The sequence below is a fragment of the Crocuta crocuta genome, unplaced genomic scaffold (genome assembly GCF_008692635.1).
Source record: "Crocuta crocuta isolate KB4526 unplaced genomic scaffold, BGI_CrCroc_1.0 scaffold141, whole genome shotgun sequence".
Lineage (NCBI taxonomy): Eukaryota > Metazoa > Chordata > Mammalia > Carnivora > Hyaenidae > Crocuta > Crocuta crocuta.
In genome coordinates, this window is record NW_027527951.1 from 2,745,174 (window position 1) to 2,759,596 (window position 14,423).

A 14,423-nucleotide genomic window follows, 5' to 3' on the forward strand; every position below is an offset into this window, starting at 1 on the left:
TTGGTCTCCCTTGTTGAGACTTTGTTTATTTTATTTCCCTACTCGTAGTGGTATTTGGGACTCTCCACCATGTGTACTTTGGCTTGTTTCTTGAGGTAGCCCTGGAAAAGAAAACAGACAGACAAACACACAGGAAACAAAAGCATGCAAATGCACAGACAAATCCAACAAACAAGCATACTGAAAGTGAAAAAGAAAAGAAAAAAGAAAAAAACCAAAAGACAAAATACAGTCTAAAAGCATAAAACTAGAATTCCCAGCTACAGATAAAGAGCAGGGTGTATGCAGTGCTGATGGAAAAGCATGTACAAAGAGAGAAATGACAGGGTGGGGAGGAAGTGAAATTGGACAATGACCAGGCAGAGAGACTAAAAGGCTTAATTCAGAGAGAGAAAGAGGAGAATGTGGTAAGAGGCAAGGAGAAAGAAAGGAAGATAATGTTACTCAGAGAAACTGTATAGTCTGATTACTCTAGAGAGAGAGAGAGAGAAAAGTAGTGGTGGAGGTGTAGAATATACATCTAGAGAATGGATTAAATGTGACTCTGTTGTACAATATAGTGATACAACAATTTCATACATCACGCAGTGCTCTTCACAAACAAGTGCCCTCCTTAATTCCCATCACCTATCTCACCCCTCAGCCCCCTGGTAGCCATCAGTTTGTTCTCTGTAGTTAAGAAGAGACTTTCATGAACTCATTAGTTCCTACCAGTAACAGAAAGGAAAGAGATTATGTTTTATATCTTTGTCTCTTTAAGAAAAAATTATGACTTCGTTAAATGAAGCATTACTGAGTGTTAAATCAATTCAACTCAATCCCCTTCCAGTAAGATTTGGAATAGAGCCAGAATTCCTACTTTAGGGGAATAAAACTCCCCCCGATGATTCTGACACACAGCCAGGTTTGAGAATGACTGTTTTAACTCACTTCCAAGTTTCTTAGGTTACCAGAAATGTTATTTCTCTTTCAAACATCAGTCTAGGAGGATGGAAGATAAAGCATTTTTTATCTGTAACTCCGTATCAAGAGTATAAACATTTGCCAGAGAGAATGCAACAAGGGAACAACAGCAAAATGTGCACTTTTTTTTGTGGGAAGAGGGGAAATAATTTAAAAATTAAGAGGAAATACAATTCCTATCTAGAACAAATAATAAATGGGCTCATGACCCATTTATTGTTTTGAGACAATTTTTTTTTGTTTTGTTTTTAAAATATTTTTATTTGTTTCTAGGAGAGAGAGAGAGAGAGAGAGACAGCGTGAGCAGGGGAGGGTCAGAGAGAGAGGGAGTCACAGACTCTGAAACAGGCTCCAGGCTCTGAGCTGGCAGTCAGCACAGAGCCCGATGCGGGGCTCGAACCCACGAACCGCGAGATCATGACCTAAGCGAAAGTCGGACGCTTAACCGACTAAGCCACCCAGGTGCCCCGAGACAATTGTTTTGAGATCAGTAACAGACCTCCCAGTCGTAAAAAAAAAAAAAATAAATAAATTCAGATTAAAATAGTTTTATATTTGTAAATATCCTTCCCATTTTTTCACATTTCTAGCTGGACCTGGGCCTTGATTTAAGGCTATTTTTGTTTGTAGTTAAAGTACCTAAAAGGGATTTGTTGGTTGATGAAATGGGAGAGTCTGAGGTGGTAGTGGCTTCATAATAGCAGGAGGCAGGGCTCAAAGAGCGTAGGTAGGGCCCTGTCTTCCCTCTGTGGCTTTATTCTCCAGGCAGATTCTCTCCAAATGGTGGACAAGAGGGTGACTGACAGTTATATTGTCCCAGCCCAGTGACTCCTAGAAAACAAGTCTCTCTTCTAGTGTTTGCATGGCTATCTTAGAGCTGACTGTGCTTGGTCTTTCTTGGATTGTAGTTTTCAGCACCCCTCAATCATCACTGAGGGCGAGGTAATGGGGGATTTGGTAGGCCTGTTATCATGGTGCCCCTGTGACCAGGAGTTCACAACCACATCATGGCCACATGGAATTGACAAGGGGTTTCCCAACATAATGAAAATGAATTTGGGGTTTTAATAAGCAGAGAACATCTACAGGATTGTTTGTATTGACCACATGGCAGATAAGAATTCTGAACTTGTGCATGGAGTTATCTAAAATATTTCAGTCTGTGAGGTTGTATATCAACGTTTTAGTTTTTATTTTTATTTTTTAATGTTTATTTATTTTTGAGAGAGAGACAGAGCATAAGCAGAGGAGGGGCAGAGAGAGAAGGAGACACAGTATCGGAAGCAGGCTCCAAGCTGTGAGCTGTCAGCACAGAACCTGATGAGAACTCATGAAACGTGAGATCATGACCTGAGCCAAAGTTGGATGCTTAACCGACTGAGCCACCCAGGTGTCCCTAGATTTTTTTTTTATGTTTATTTATTTATTTTGAGAGAGAGAAAGAGAGGGAGAACATGAGTGGGGGTGGGCAGAGAGAGAGAGAGGGAGAGAGAGAGTCCCAAGCAGACCCGGCGCTGTTAGTGCAGTCCAGAGTGGGGTTTGAACTCACGATCTGTGAGATCATGACCTGAGTTGAAATCATGGGTGGGACGCTTAACCAGCCGAGACACCCAGACACCCAGGTTGTGTATGAATGTAACTATGAATGAATGGATACCTGGAGAGTGGGAAGGGAGGCAGCAGAGGAGCAGCTAGAAGCAGCCCTCCCATCTAGATTGCAATGGCGAATGCCTATCTTTTTAACTTTTTCTCGAGATATAATTGACATATAACATTGTGTTATTTTCAGGGGTACAGGTATGACCAATATATGTATAACATATGTATACATTATAAAATGCTCAACACAAGTCTAAATAACATTCATTGTCACACAGTAACAATTTTTTTTCTTTGTGATAAGAACTTGTAAGGACCTGCTCTCTTAGCAACTTTCAAATATGCAATAAAGTATTAACTATGGTTATCGTGCTTTCTATAGTTGCCCCAAGGCGTTCTTATAACTGGAAATTATATTGTATTATACCAAGGGGGGGGCGTGGGGGTAGGCAAAATGAGTGAAGGTGATCTAAAAGTGTAAATTTCTCCAGTTATAGAATAAATAAGCCCCCATCACCTACCTCCGACAACCACCAATCTGTTTTCTGTATCTATGAGTTTGGCATTTTGTGTGTTGTTTTTCTAGGTACCACATATAAGTGAACTCATAGGGTTCTTCCTCTCTCTGACTTATTTTTCTTAGCATAATGCCTTCCAGGTCCACCCATGTTGTCACAGATGGCAAGATTTTGTTCTTTTTTATGGCTGAATAATAGTCCATTATATTATATATATAGTCCATTATATTATATGTATAATATATATATATATATAACATTTTCTTTTTCCATTCATTAGGTTGCTTCCCTTTCTTGGCTATTGTAAATAATGCTGCAATGAACATGTGCATGCTGGTATCTTTATATATATAACTATATATATGTGTATATGTGTGTATATATTGTTCTAAAACCCAACATGAGGCCATATATATAACTGTATATGTGTGTGTGTATATGTGTTTATATATATATATACATATATATATAGTTATTCTAAAACCCAACATGAGGCCAGAACTCATGATCCCAACATCAGGAGTCACATGCTCTACCAACTGAGCCAACCAGGCAAGGCATCCCTGCAGGTATCTTTTTGGGTTAATGTCCACATTTCCTTTGAATAAATATCCAGAAGTGGAATTGCTGCTGGACGATATGGTAGTTCTTTTTCTTTTTAAGTATAATTGGCACATGTCACATTATTTTCAGGTGTATAACATAGTGATTCAACAAGTATTTAAAGTATTTAAAGTATAAAGTGAGTATGAGATCATCTCCATTATTGTAGCTACACCATCGGTCACCACACAACCACAATACCATTGACTATATTCTTTATGCTGTGCCTTTATTTCTTTGACTTATTCATACCATAAGTGGGAGCCTTTATCTCCCACACCCTTCACCCATTTTGCCTGTCCCCCTCTTGGTAGTTTTAATTTTACTTATTTAGTTAGTTTTTGTTTTTGTTTTTTTAATGTTTATTTATTTTTGAGAAAGAGAGAGTATGACCTGGGAAGGGGCAGAAAGAGGGAGACAGAGAATCCCAAGCAGGTCCCACACTGTCAGCACAGAGCCTGATGTGGGGCTGGAACCCACAAACTGTGAGATCATGACCTGAGCCAAAGTCAGTCACCCAGTCGATTGAGCCACCCAGGTGCCCCTCTTCCCATTATTAATTGGATTGTTTGTTTTTTGCTATTCAGTTGTATGAGTTCTTTATATATTTTGGCTATTAACCTTTCATCAGACACATGATTTGCAAATATTTTCTTCCATTCAGTACGTTGCCATTACATTTTATTGATTATTTTCTTTGCTGTGTTACTCCTTTCTTATAATCATTTTTTGGCATTAGTGATTGCCTCTTAAATATTTTAACTTATTATATTCCTAGTGCATAGAAAAAGCCCTTGACATATGGTAGGAGTTCAATAAATACTAAAAATTTTTTTTAATTTTTTAATCTATTTTTGAAACAGAGAGACAGAGCATGAGCGGAGGAGGGGCTGAGAATGAGGGAGACACAGAATCTGAAACAGGCTCCAGGCTCTGAGCTGCCTGCACAGAACCCGCTGTGGGGCTTGAACCTACAAACCGTGAGATCTTGACCTGAGCCAAAGTCGGACGCTTAACCAACTGAGCCACCCAGGCGCCCCTAAAAAATTTTTTTAAATGTTTTATTTATTTCTGAGAGAGAGAGAGAGAGAGAGACAGCGTGAGCAGGGGAGGGTCAGAGTAAGAGGAAGACACAGAATCCGAAGCAGACTCCAGGCTCTGAGCTAGCTGTTAGCATAGAGCCGACAGGGGGCTTGAACCCACGAACCGTGAGATCATGACCTGAGCCGAAGTCGCTGGCTAATTTTGTAGGTACTGATCACTAATTCTTCTCATCTTACAATACAGTTTTCCACATGCTTGAAAAGTGTCAGATAAAGTATCAGTCAGCACATTCTAGGTCATGCACTGAGAACTAATTACCCCCAAATTCCAGTGACTCAAGAACAAAGTTTTTTGTTTGTTTTTCTCATGATATAAATTTGTCACAGTTTGGCTGCATAGTGTCTTCACTCTGAGACCCAGTGAAGAACATCCCTTTTGTGGAACATGGCTGGTCTGTGGCAGGTAGGAAAGGACATGTGGTGGACTGGCTCTTAAAGTTCCTACTCTGAAGTTACTTATCACTTTCATTCACAATGTATTGAGCCTAATAGGTCCCCGGCTAAACTTGACTTCAATGGGGCAGGGATCTGCAATCTTAGAAAGGGGTCTGGAAGGAGGGGCATCATGGGAAGAGCCACTATATTTATGGCCAAGTAATACAGTCTTTCACAGATAATGCACCAGATCCATTTTCTCTAGAAGAAAAGTCCTCCATTCTCCTTTGATGGGGCTTGTTTGCCTTATGGGCCTGCTCCACAGCTTGCATGCAGGGACTTCCCTTTACCATCATCTTGGAAAAACCCTTTGTTTGTTACGTATATTGGATCCCTGTTTACTGGATTTAGGTCTTTTTCTTTGTTTTACTTTGCTCAATCGCCTTCATTGTCCCAGTAGAAACAGAAAGCAGATTCACGAGGTAAATTTTGAGATGATTCAGGCTTACAAATGTCTTTACTCAAACATGAGTAATAGTTTCACTGAGTATAGAATTCTAAGTTGATAGTATTTTCTTGGAATTTTTTGAAAGTGTGTCTTCATTAACTTCCAGACTGCAACATTTTTTTTTTGAGGCCAACACCATTTAAAAACATGTTTTTTATGTTTATTTATTTTTTGGGGGGTGGGGCACAGAATCTGAAGCAGGATCCAGGCTCCAAGCTGTCAGCACAGATTCCAACACGGGGCTTGATGTGGGGCTCAGACTCACAAACCATGACATCATGACCCGAGCCAAAGTTGAACCCTTAACCCACTGAGCCACCCAGGCACCCCTAGAGGCCAGTAGTATTTTTTCTCATTCTTTTATTCATGATATGTTTCCACTCTGGAAGCTTCTGGACTACTTTTTCATCACTGACTAAATTTCATAATAATGTGCCTTTAAATGAGTCTTTTTGCATTCATTGTGTGGGGTGCTTCAAAATAAATGAACCTTAAAAAATAGCATCCAGTTCTTTTTATTTTTAAAATTATTTATTTATTTATTTATTTATTTATTTATTTATTTTAGAGAGGGGAGGTGGGGAGAGGGCATGCATAAGCCAGGGAGAGGCAACAGGGAGAGAGAGGGAGAATCTCAAACAGGCTCCACATTTTGCGCTGAGCTTAATATGGGGCTGGGTCCCGCAACCCTGGGATCATGACCTGAGCAGAAATCAAGAGTTGACCACTCAACCAATGGTGCCACCAAGGCACCCCTATTTTTATTTTTAAAAAAGTTTTTTTTGCAGCTTTATGCCTTTATTTGACAGTCATCATTAGTCCTCAACCACGTTAACTGTAGATTTTTGAAGGTGGTGACAGGTATATAGATAACCAACTTAAAGAGCTTGTTGATGAAGGGTGCCTGGGTGGCTCAGTCACTTAAGCGTCCGACTTTGGCTCAGGTCATGATCTCATTGTTCATGGGTTCAAGCCCTGCATTGGGCTCTGTGCTGAGAGCTCAGAGCCTGGAGCCTGCTTCAGATTCTGTGTCTCCCTCTCTCTCTGCCCCTCCCCTGCTCACACCCTGTCTTTCTCTCAAAAATAAAATAAACATTAAAAATTTTAAAGAAAAAAGAGCTTGTTTGATGAATCTTCATCCTCCTTATGTTTTCTGGACAACCGCATGTGGATATGATATGGGACATCCTTATTCATTTGGCTCAGACGGCATTGTTGAGCACTGACTGGTGTCAATGCACACATTTGGCATTGACATCTCCTTCATGGCAAATTTCCAGATCTCTCTAAGTGGCTTCTTGAAACCCACTCCATAGGTGTGCTTATGAATGTTGATGGTGTATTCTCTGATCACTACCTCATTGACGGTGGAAAGGCCCTTCTTTTTCTGGCCACCCTAATTTGCAGGAAACATTCCGCCAGGCTGTGGTTGGAAATGACAGCATCTAACTCTTTTTAAAGGGTACAATATACTCTCTAAACTCTGATTAATAATTAAAGGCAAACAAACAGAGGCGCCTGGGTGGCTCAGTCAGTTAAACATCTGACTCTTGATTTCAGCTCAGATCATGATCTCATGGTTCATCAGTTTGAACCCCACATTAGGCTCTGTGCTGTCAGTGTGGAGCTCACTTCAGATCTTCTGTCTTCCTCTCTCTTTGACCCTCCCCACTCATAAAAAAAATTTAAAAATTTTTTAAAAAGCATGAGCCACATGTTTTATATATATATAAACCAACGGATTTTATATATTATAAAATCCGTTGGTGGACATGTGGACATATTTTACCAAACATTTGGCCAAATCCATAGAAAGTACAATACAACACAACACAGTAAACCCTAATATAAACTATGGACTTTGGATAATAATGTGTCAATGTAGGCTTAAACATTGTGACAGATGTTCCATTCTGGCGGGGGATGTTGATAATGGGGGAAGCTATGGTTATGTGATGACAGAAGGCATATGGGAAATCTATGTATCTTCCACTTAATTTGCTAAGAACCTAAAACTAAAAAATTAGTCTTTTTGGGGGAGGTACCTGTCTGGCTTAGTCGGTGGAGCTTGCGACTCTTGAACTCGGGGTTGTGGATTCAAGCCCCATGCTAGGTGCAGAGATTACTTAAAAATATTAAGTTTCTTTTTAAAAAAAATGATCAGGTTAAAAAAAAAAGATTAGTTGATGATTGAAGATATAGGGGGAACTTAGCAATGTAAATGACCTTTCCTATTTTATCAGAAATCTTCCAACCTAGGTGGGAATTGGAGCCTTTGGCTCCATCTACAGGCAGAGTCGCTCTGTGTCTAAGTCTCTGTGCCTTAATGTTTCCCAAAATATGTTCCATAGATGTTCTCCCTGCCAAAGAGTTCCTATGGTCATATGAATTTAGGAAATATCATATTCCTTCTTGGAGACACAACCATACTAGCAGAAGAAAGGCTCTGAAAAATCCTACAGTAAAGAAGCTTTAAATTTATTGAACTCACAGCTTCTTAGACATATTTTATCAAAGAATCCTTTCCTCACGTAAGAGCTTTGCATATCTACTGAAATGACGCCATAGAATTACATACAGTTCATGATATTCTGGATCAGTCCTATTTATGGTGTGGAATTTGGGAATTCATAGGCCAAACGTTTCCATACTTGATATTGTTAATCCTGTTTTAGATGGCTTCTGGCTTTGTATTCTGAATTTAGAGGTTCCAAGGGTAATTCTGACAGTATTCATTAGGTCTGCTGCATTCCTATTCCAAGGAAAAAAGAAAATTGTGTCCTGATAGGATCTAGTGATGAGGGTTTTCAATCCTTTATTCTGTAAGGAGAGACAGACAGGGACAGACCCTTACTGAATGGAAGTAGAAAGTGGGGCTAACATGGCAGTAGGGTGGGACGGGCTAGACCATTTCTGACTTAAGGATATTAAGTAAACCACCAACTAGCTCAAGGAAATTAACTGGTCCCCCAGCCCGGAGCCCATGTGCTCACTGTTTGGGACTACTCTACACAGAAGCCCCAGCTGAGGGCCAGCGGAAGTCCAGTGCATCTCCTGCTCACTCCCTTGGGCATAAAGACGATACCTAATCAACAACACTTGTGCTTATGGAGCTGTGTCCAGTCAGAGGGGTACATTTAAAAAGTTCTCTTAAAGGCACTGTGACATAAGAAGAAATACATCTTTGGTCTCTGCCTCCAGGTCCTGACACAGAGCTCCTAAAATCCTGTAATTTCCTGAGTGATAGGCAAGATAGGAGCATTTTTTTTTGTTATAATATTTAGTCTTTCCTGACACAAGAGCTTCTAAGATCATCTGCAAATGGTAGAAGAAAAAGATCCTATACCTACCAGTGACAGTGAGGCCTGCTGGTGTATTAAGAAATCTTCTTGAGTCTCTCTGCATCCCTGACACTGTGTGGGGCCAACCGACTTCAAGTTTAGGAAGAGAAAGGATGAAAGGTTTGGGGATGAAGAACCTTTGATTCCTAGGTGGCCACATGGTCCCCGATGGATGGAGCACCACCTGTGCTGCAATTTACTAAAGGTAAAAGTTACCAATGGAGTTGGTTTGCTGGATGCATAAGAAAATGCAGTCCAATAAGCAAAAGGTAAAATATACAATCTCTTGGTTACTGTTACCCATAATAACTAAAATTGTACTAAAACAGAGCGCTGAGTTGAAACCTGATGCTAGACCAGGCTCAGATTTCTGTTTGATCTGAACGTAGGCCACTGGCCTCAAAGCCCCCTTCAGAGGGAAGAACTATGCAGGCACAACAGAGGGTGCCTCGAAGACCTTTGGCCGCCGATAAGATAGTCCCATTGGAAGGGGGCAAAACGACTGAAAGCAGGGAGTACAGTGTGGCAGGGTGCCATTTTGTGGGCAGGTATCATCCGTTTCTTGAAGACCCTTTATGAAAATGGACTTCCAGAGTCAGTTAGGGGGAGTGGCTTTGGTTTTGAATGCTGTAGATAGAAGAGCATGTCTGGGTTCATACAGGACCCATAGCTACTACTGAAGAATCACAGATGGCTGTGCATGATCCAGACACTTGATCCTGAGAGAACAGCCAGCCTCATAGACTGGATAAAAGCCACTATAAGATCTGTTTACCCTGAGAAGGGAGACGACCCAACTCTCTCTATAAATGCAAGTGGAACACCATAGAAGAAGCAGCTGATACGTTTCATATGCAAGCCATGTAGGACTGGCTTCATGATAATCAGGATAGTCACTTACTGAATATGCCCATTATGCAAGTCATGGTGAACGCTGTGGTTGAGGGAGCCCCCTTTTTAGGGGCACCCCATTATAACAGCAGTGCTGCATAACTAAGGAACAGTCTTAGTTCCTTATGGAATTTGCTGTCTTAAGCTTCCCCTCATTGGTCTTACAGATGCTTATTAAAACATAGTTAACAAGGGAGAGGCAGAGGGAAGAGTAAAGGACTGGTTTTAGGAAGATGAAAAATTTTAAATGGCTGTTAAGAAATAAGGTGGATAAAAGAAAGAAATATTGATGGGGTGAAGAAAAGAGACAAAAGAGGTCAGTCAGGGCTCCTGGCTGGCTCAGTCAGGAGAACATGCGACTGTTGATCTTGGGGTCGTGAGCTCGGGCCCATGTTTGGTGTAGAGATTACTATAAATAAATAAAATCAATCGATCAATCAATCAATAAGACAGCCACAGGACTCATCCTAGCAGGGTGAAAATTGTTAGATGGTTATTTAAACAGGAGTTAATAAAACTGATATTGATAGACTTAAAACACAGGTCTTAATATTGCACTGTTACTAAAAGGTTGAGCAGGCCCATGAGACCCCGTAATGCTCCTCCAACATGAAAGGGCTCCAGACAAGTCAGCTCTACTTATCCCAGTTTGGAGCAACTTTAAAAGTGAGAAAGCAAAGACTACAATGAGCAATTGGACCTGCAGTAAGTTGGAGCAAAAGAGTGAGGCAGATTAGTCAAGATAAAGATTGACAAAAGGGCCAGAGTTTCTCTGCTCCACTTCCTAGCTGAGAACCCAAAGCCTTCTACACAAGAGTGAGTAAAATGATCAGGGGATGGAGAAGTTTCCTAGAGTTCTTGTAAGGGGAGCCTCTTGCGCGGTGTACCAAACACATTGGGGAAGCCCTCCGTGGAGGGCTATAATTAGATCGAGACAATGTGAAATGTAGGCACCATTAGGATTGTGAAGATCTAGAGCATTTCAGTGGGATTATGTGAAGAGATCCGGTCTTCTTTCCCTTCCATGGTGCTTAGCCTTATGGTGGTCCTGTGAGTGTGACTCTCAGAAAGGTCAAGGGTACGCTCCACAGTGCAGCAGCAAGCAAATGAGGGAGCTAGGAGTGTAGGTTCACAGAAGGTTGGAACAGCTCTGGGTGGGGGTGGTAAGATCAGCTGAAACTCAGTAAGGGTTGGAGGTCAAAGCCAGGGTAGAGGAGGAAAGGAGAAGAGAGGGTCAATAGCCAGGCTTTGAGGTAGCAGTGGTTTATTTCCCCAGGCATCTAGGACATCCCTTAGGAGAATATATCTTGAAGGATGAGGAAGACCACGTGTGTGCCATCCTGGGCATCGAGTCTAGCGGGTACTGGATAGAAGAAGTTATATATCAGGTTTTAAGAGATATGTATGTGTGTGCTTGCATGTGTATGAGTGTGTGCGCTGGAGGACAGTCAGGATGGAGACAATAACAGCAGGAATTTGGGCTCATGGAGCAGACAGGGTTACAGACAAGCACTAGACAATTTCTTAATACACGGTGTGTGTCCCTGTCATTGGTAGGCATCGAGGAGGGAAAGAAATCTTTTTGTTTACCCTTCTTTACCTTTTTCTTTACCCTTCTAAGTTTTCGACCGGCACTCATAACAAAAGATAGATTAACAAGAGAATACATATTTATTTAATATAAGGTGTACATGATGCAGGAAGCTTCATAAAGAAATGAATACATAAAGAAATGATGAAACCTGCATGCTTTCATGCTAGGTTTGCTGAAGACTTGTGGGAAGGTGTTGGGACAAAGGTTATGAAGTAAGTGTACTAAACTGGCGAAAACTTAGCAAGAATGTGCAGATATTTTCTGGGCCTGTTCATCTTTAGTGATAAGAAATCTCCTTTCTTTTGGGATTAAGGAGGGGTCCTTTCACATGAGGGTTTTATTTCCTGTTTCAGGAGAAAATCAGAAAGTCACTCCTGCGCATGCTATTTCTCAAATTTCTTCAGCTTAAAATATTCAGTATGGCAGCGTGTCCTGTTTTGGAGTAACTGTGTTCATCACAGGCATATATGTTGAATGAGTAGATGAGCAAATGGCTTTCGCCTGCAGGTGATGCTGGGGTATGGCTGGGAGAGGAAGGAACAACCCTTGCTCGGACTGACGCCAGTCGGCATGACTTTGTCTGGCTGCCTTCCGCTGGTCCCTCCCTGGGGTCATGTCTCTCCTCCTCACTGGCAACATGGCCCACTTCCAACCGCAGCATGTCCCAGAAACACAGCATGATCCAATGTTACAATTGCACAGGACTGCCTGGCGGTTCCTCCAGCTTCCAACTCACCCCTTCATCCCTTCTGCTGATGCAACTGTCAACTCCCTTAGCTTGCCCATAGCCTCCCCTTGACCTGGCAAGGAGAGTGGACTAGAAAAATGTATGAAGCCCTTCCTCTTGAACCTGGTTTTTGTGATCTCTATCATTCAGGTGTGCAGCTGTCTTCAGTGGGCAAGGAGAACGCTAGATGAGTGAAGTCAGCTGCCATGATTCACGCAGACCCAGCTGTCCCTGGAAGGAAATGTTCAATGTCACCTTTATTTTAACACAGAGACAATACAGTGAAAAGACAAAGGGATACATTTCAGAGAAATGTAAAGCAGACTTTAAAATTCTTCAACATGCCTCTCGCGGAGAGATGGGGTCAAGTTTCCACCTCTTGAATCTGGGCCCAATAGAATATGGCAGAATTCACAGCACGTCTGATGTCTTTGGGGTGCCTGGCTGGCTCAGTTGGTAGAGCATACAGCTGTTGACAGCAGGGGTGTGAGTTACAGCCCCATGTTGTGCATAGAGCCTACTTAAAAACAAACACAAAAACAAAAACTTATGTCTTTGACTTCTTGTTCCTTGGAACCCATCCGCTATGCTCTGAGGAAGCCAAGCAGCTACAGAGAGGCCACAGGTAGGTGTCCTGGCTGATGGTCCCAGCCGACAGCCAGCATTGACTATAGATGTGAGTAAGTGCGCCCTTACATGATTCAGGCTCAGTTTGAATGGGGCAGCGACCAGTTATTGATCCTTGCCCAAACTGCTTGAACTAAAAAAAAAAAAAAAAAAAAAAAAAGCTGTTAAACCACTAAATTTTGGGATGGTTTATTACGCTGCAATATATTACTGATTCAGAGTGCCATTGACAATTATCAAGAGAGGAAAGAATGAGAAGGCATAAATAGCTGGAATATACAGGGGGTTTTTTTTGGCTTTGTTTTTCTTTTTTTACTCTACAAATAAGAAGGGAAAGAACATCCTATGAATAATGAAAAGGATTTTGAAAAGGAGGGGGGACAAAAAGAAGGAAAGAGAGGTGATTGCTAAGATGATGCCTCTCAAAACAGTCACAAGTAAAAAGTTCTTGAGGAAGTCATTGAACTTATTTAACAACTGCATGGGATTCTCTCCCTCTCCCTCTCTCTCGGTCCTCCCCTGCTTGCACTCTCTTAAAATAAATAAATAAACTTGAAAAAAGAAGAAGAAACAACACCTGCTATCTTCCTCCCTCTTGTTCAGTGATGTTACAAATTTATTTCCATTGCAAGGAAATTTAAATAATTATAAAGAATGCACAGTTCTAGACTTTGTTTTTTATATGTTATATATATGCACACACATATATATACACACACATATATATATAAGAAAGATGTTTTAAAGAAAAGGGTAAATATGGTAGAACCAAGCCAAATTACAGATTCTTTCTCTGGAATGTTTTCTCACACCACCAACCAATTCTCTGATTCCCTGGACACCAACTAAATGGGAAAAATAATTTTTCTTTACTTCTGACACCAAACACATGGATTTTCCATGCCAAGGAATTCTTACGCGAACAGCCTGGGGTTAGTGCAGCGCCACAGGTTAAGAACTCAGTCCCACAACTGTCCCACTCCCTCAATCTAACATGTTAATTGAAAGTCCAGGTTTTCCCCATTGCTTCTGGTTGACTAGGTAAAAATCTAGGGTCCCACACCCTTACCTCAGGCTCAATAATTTGCTAGGGTGACTCACAGAACCCCGGAAAACGTTTCCTTACTAGATTACAAGTTTAAAAAAAATTTTTTTTTTTTTACTGTTTTATTTATTTCTGAGAGAGAGAGAAAGAGAGAGAGCATGAGCAGGGAAGGGTCAGAGAGAGAGGGAGATACAGAATATGAAACAGGCTCCAGGCTCTGAGCTGGCTGTCAGCACAGAGCCCAACACGGGACTTGAACTCATGAACCGTGAGATCATGACCTGAGCCAAAGTCGGAAGCTTAACCGACTGAGCCACCCAGGCGCCCCAGATTACAAGTTTATTATGGAAACCTACACCTCAGATCCAGCCAAACTGAAGAGGTGCATAGGGCAAGGGCTGGGCCAAGGGGCATGGGACTACCGAGTCCTCCCCAGCCGTCGCACCCTCCCAGCACTTTGATGTGGCCGGCAACCTGGAATCTCCCTTCCTTTTTTTTTTTTTTTTTTTTTTTTTTTTTTTTTTTTACG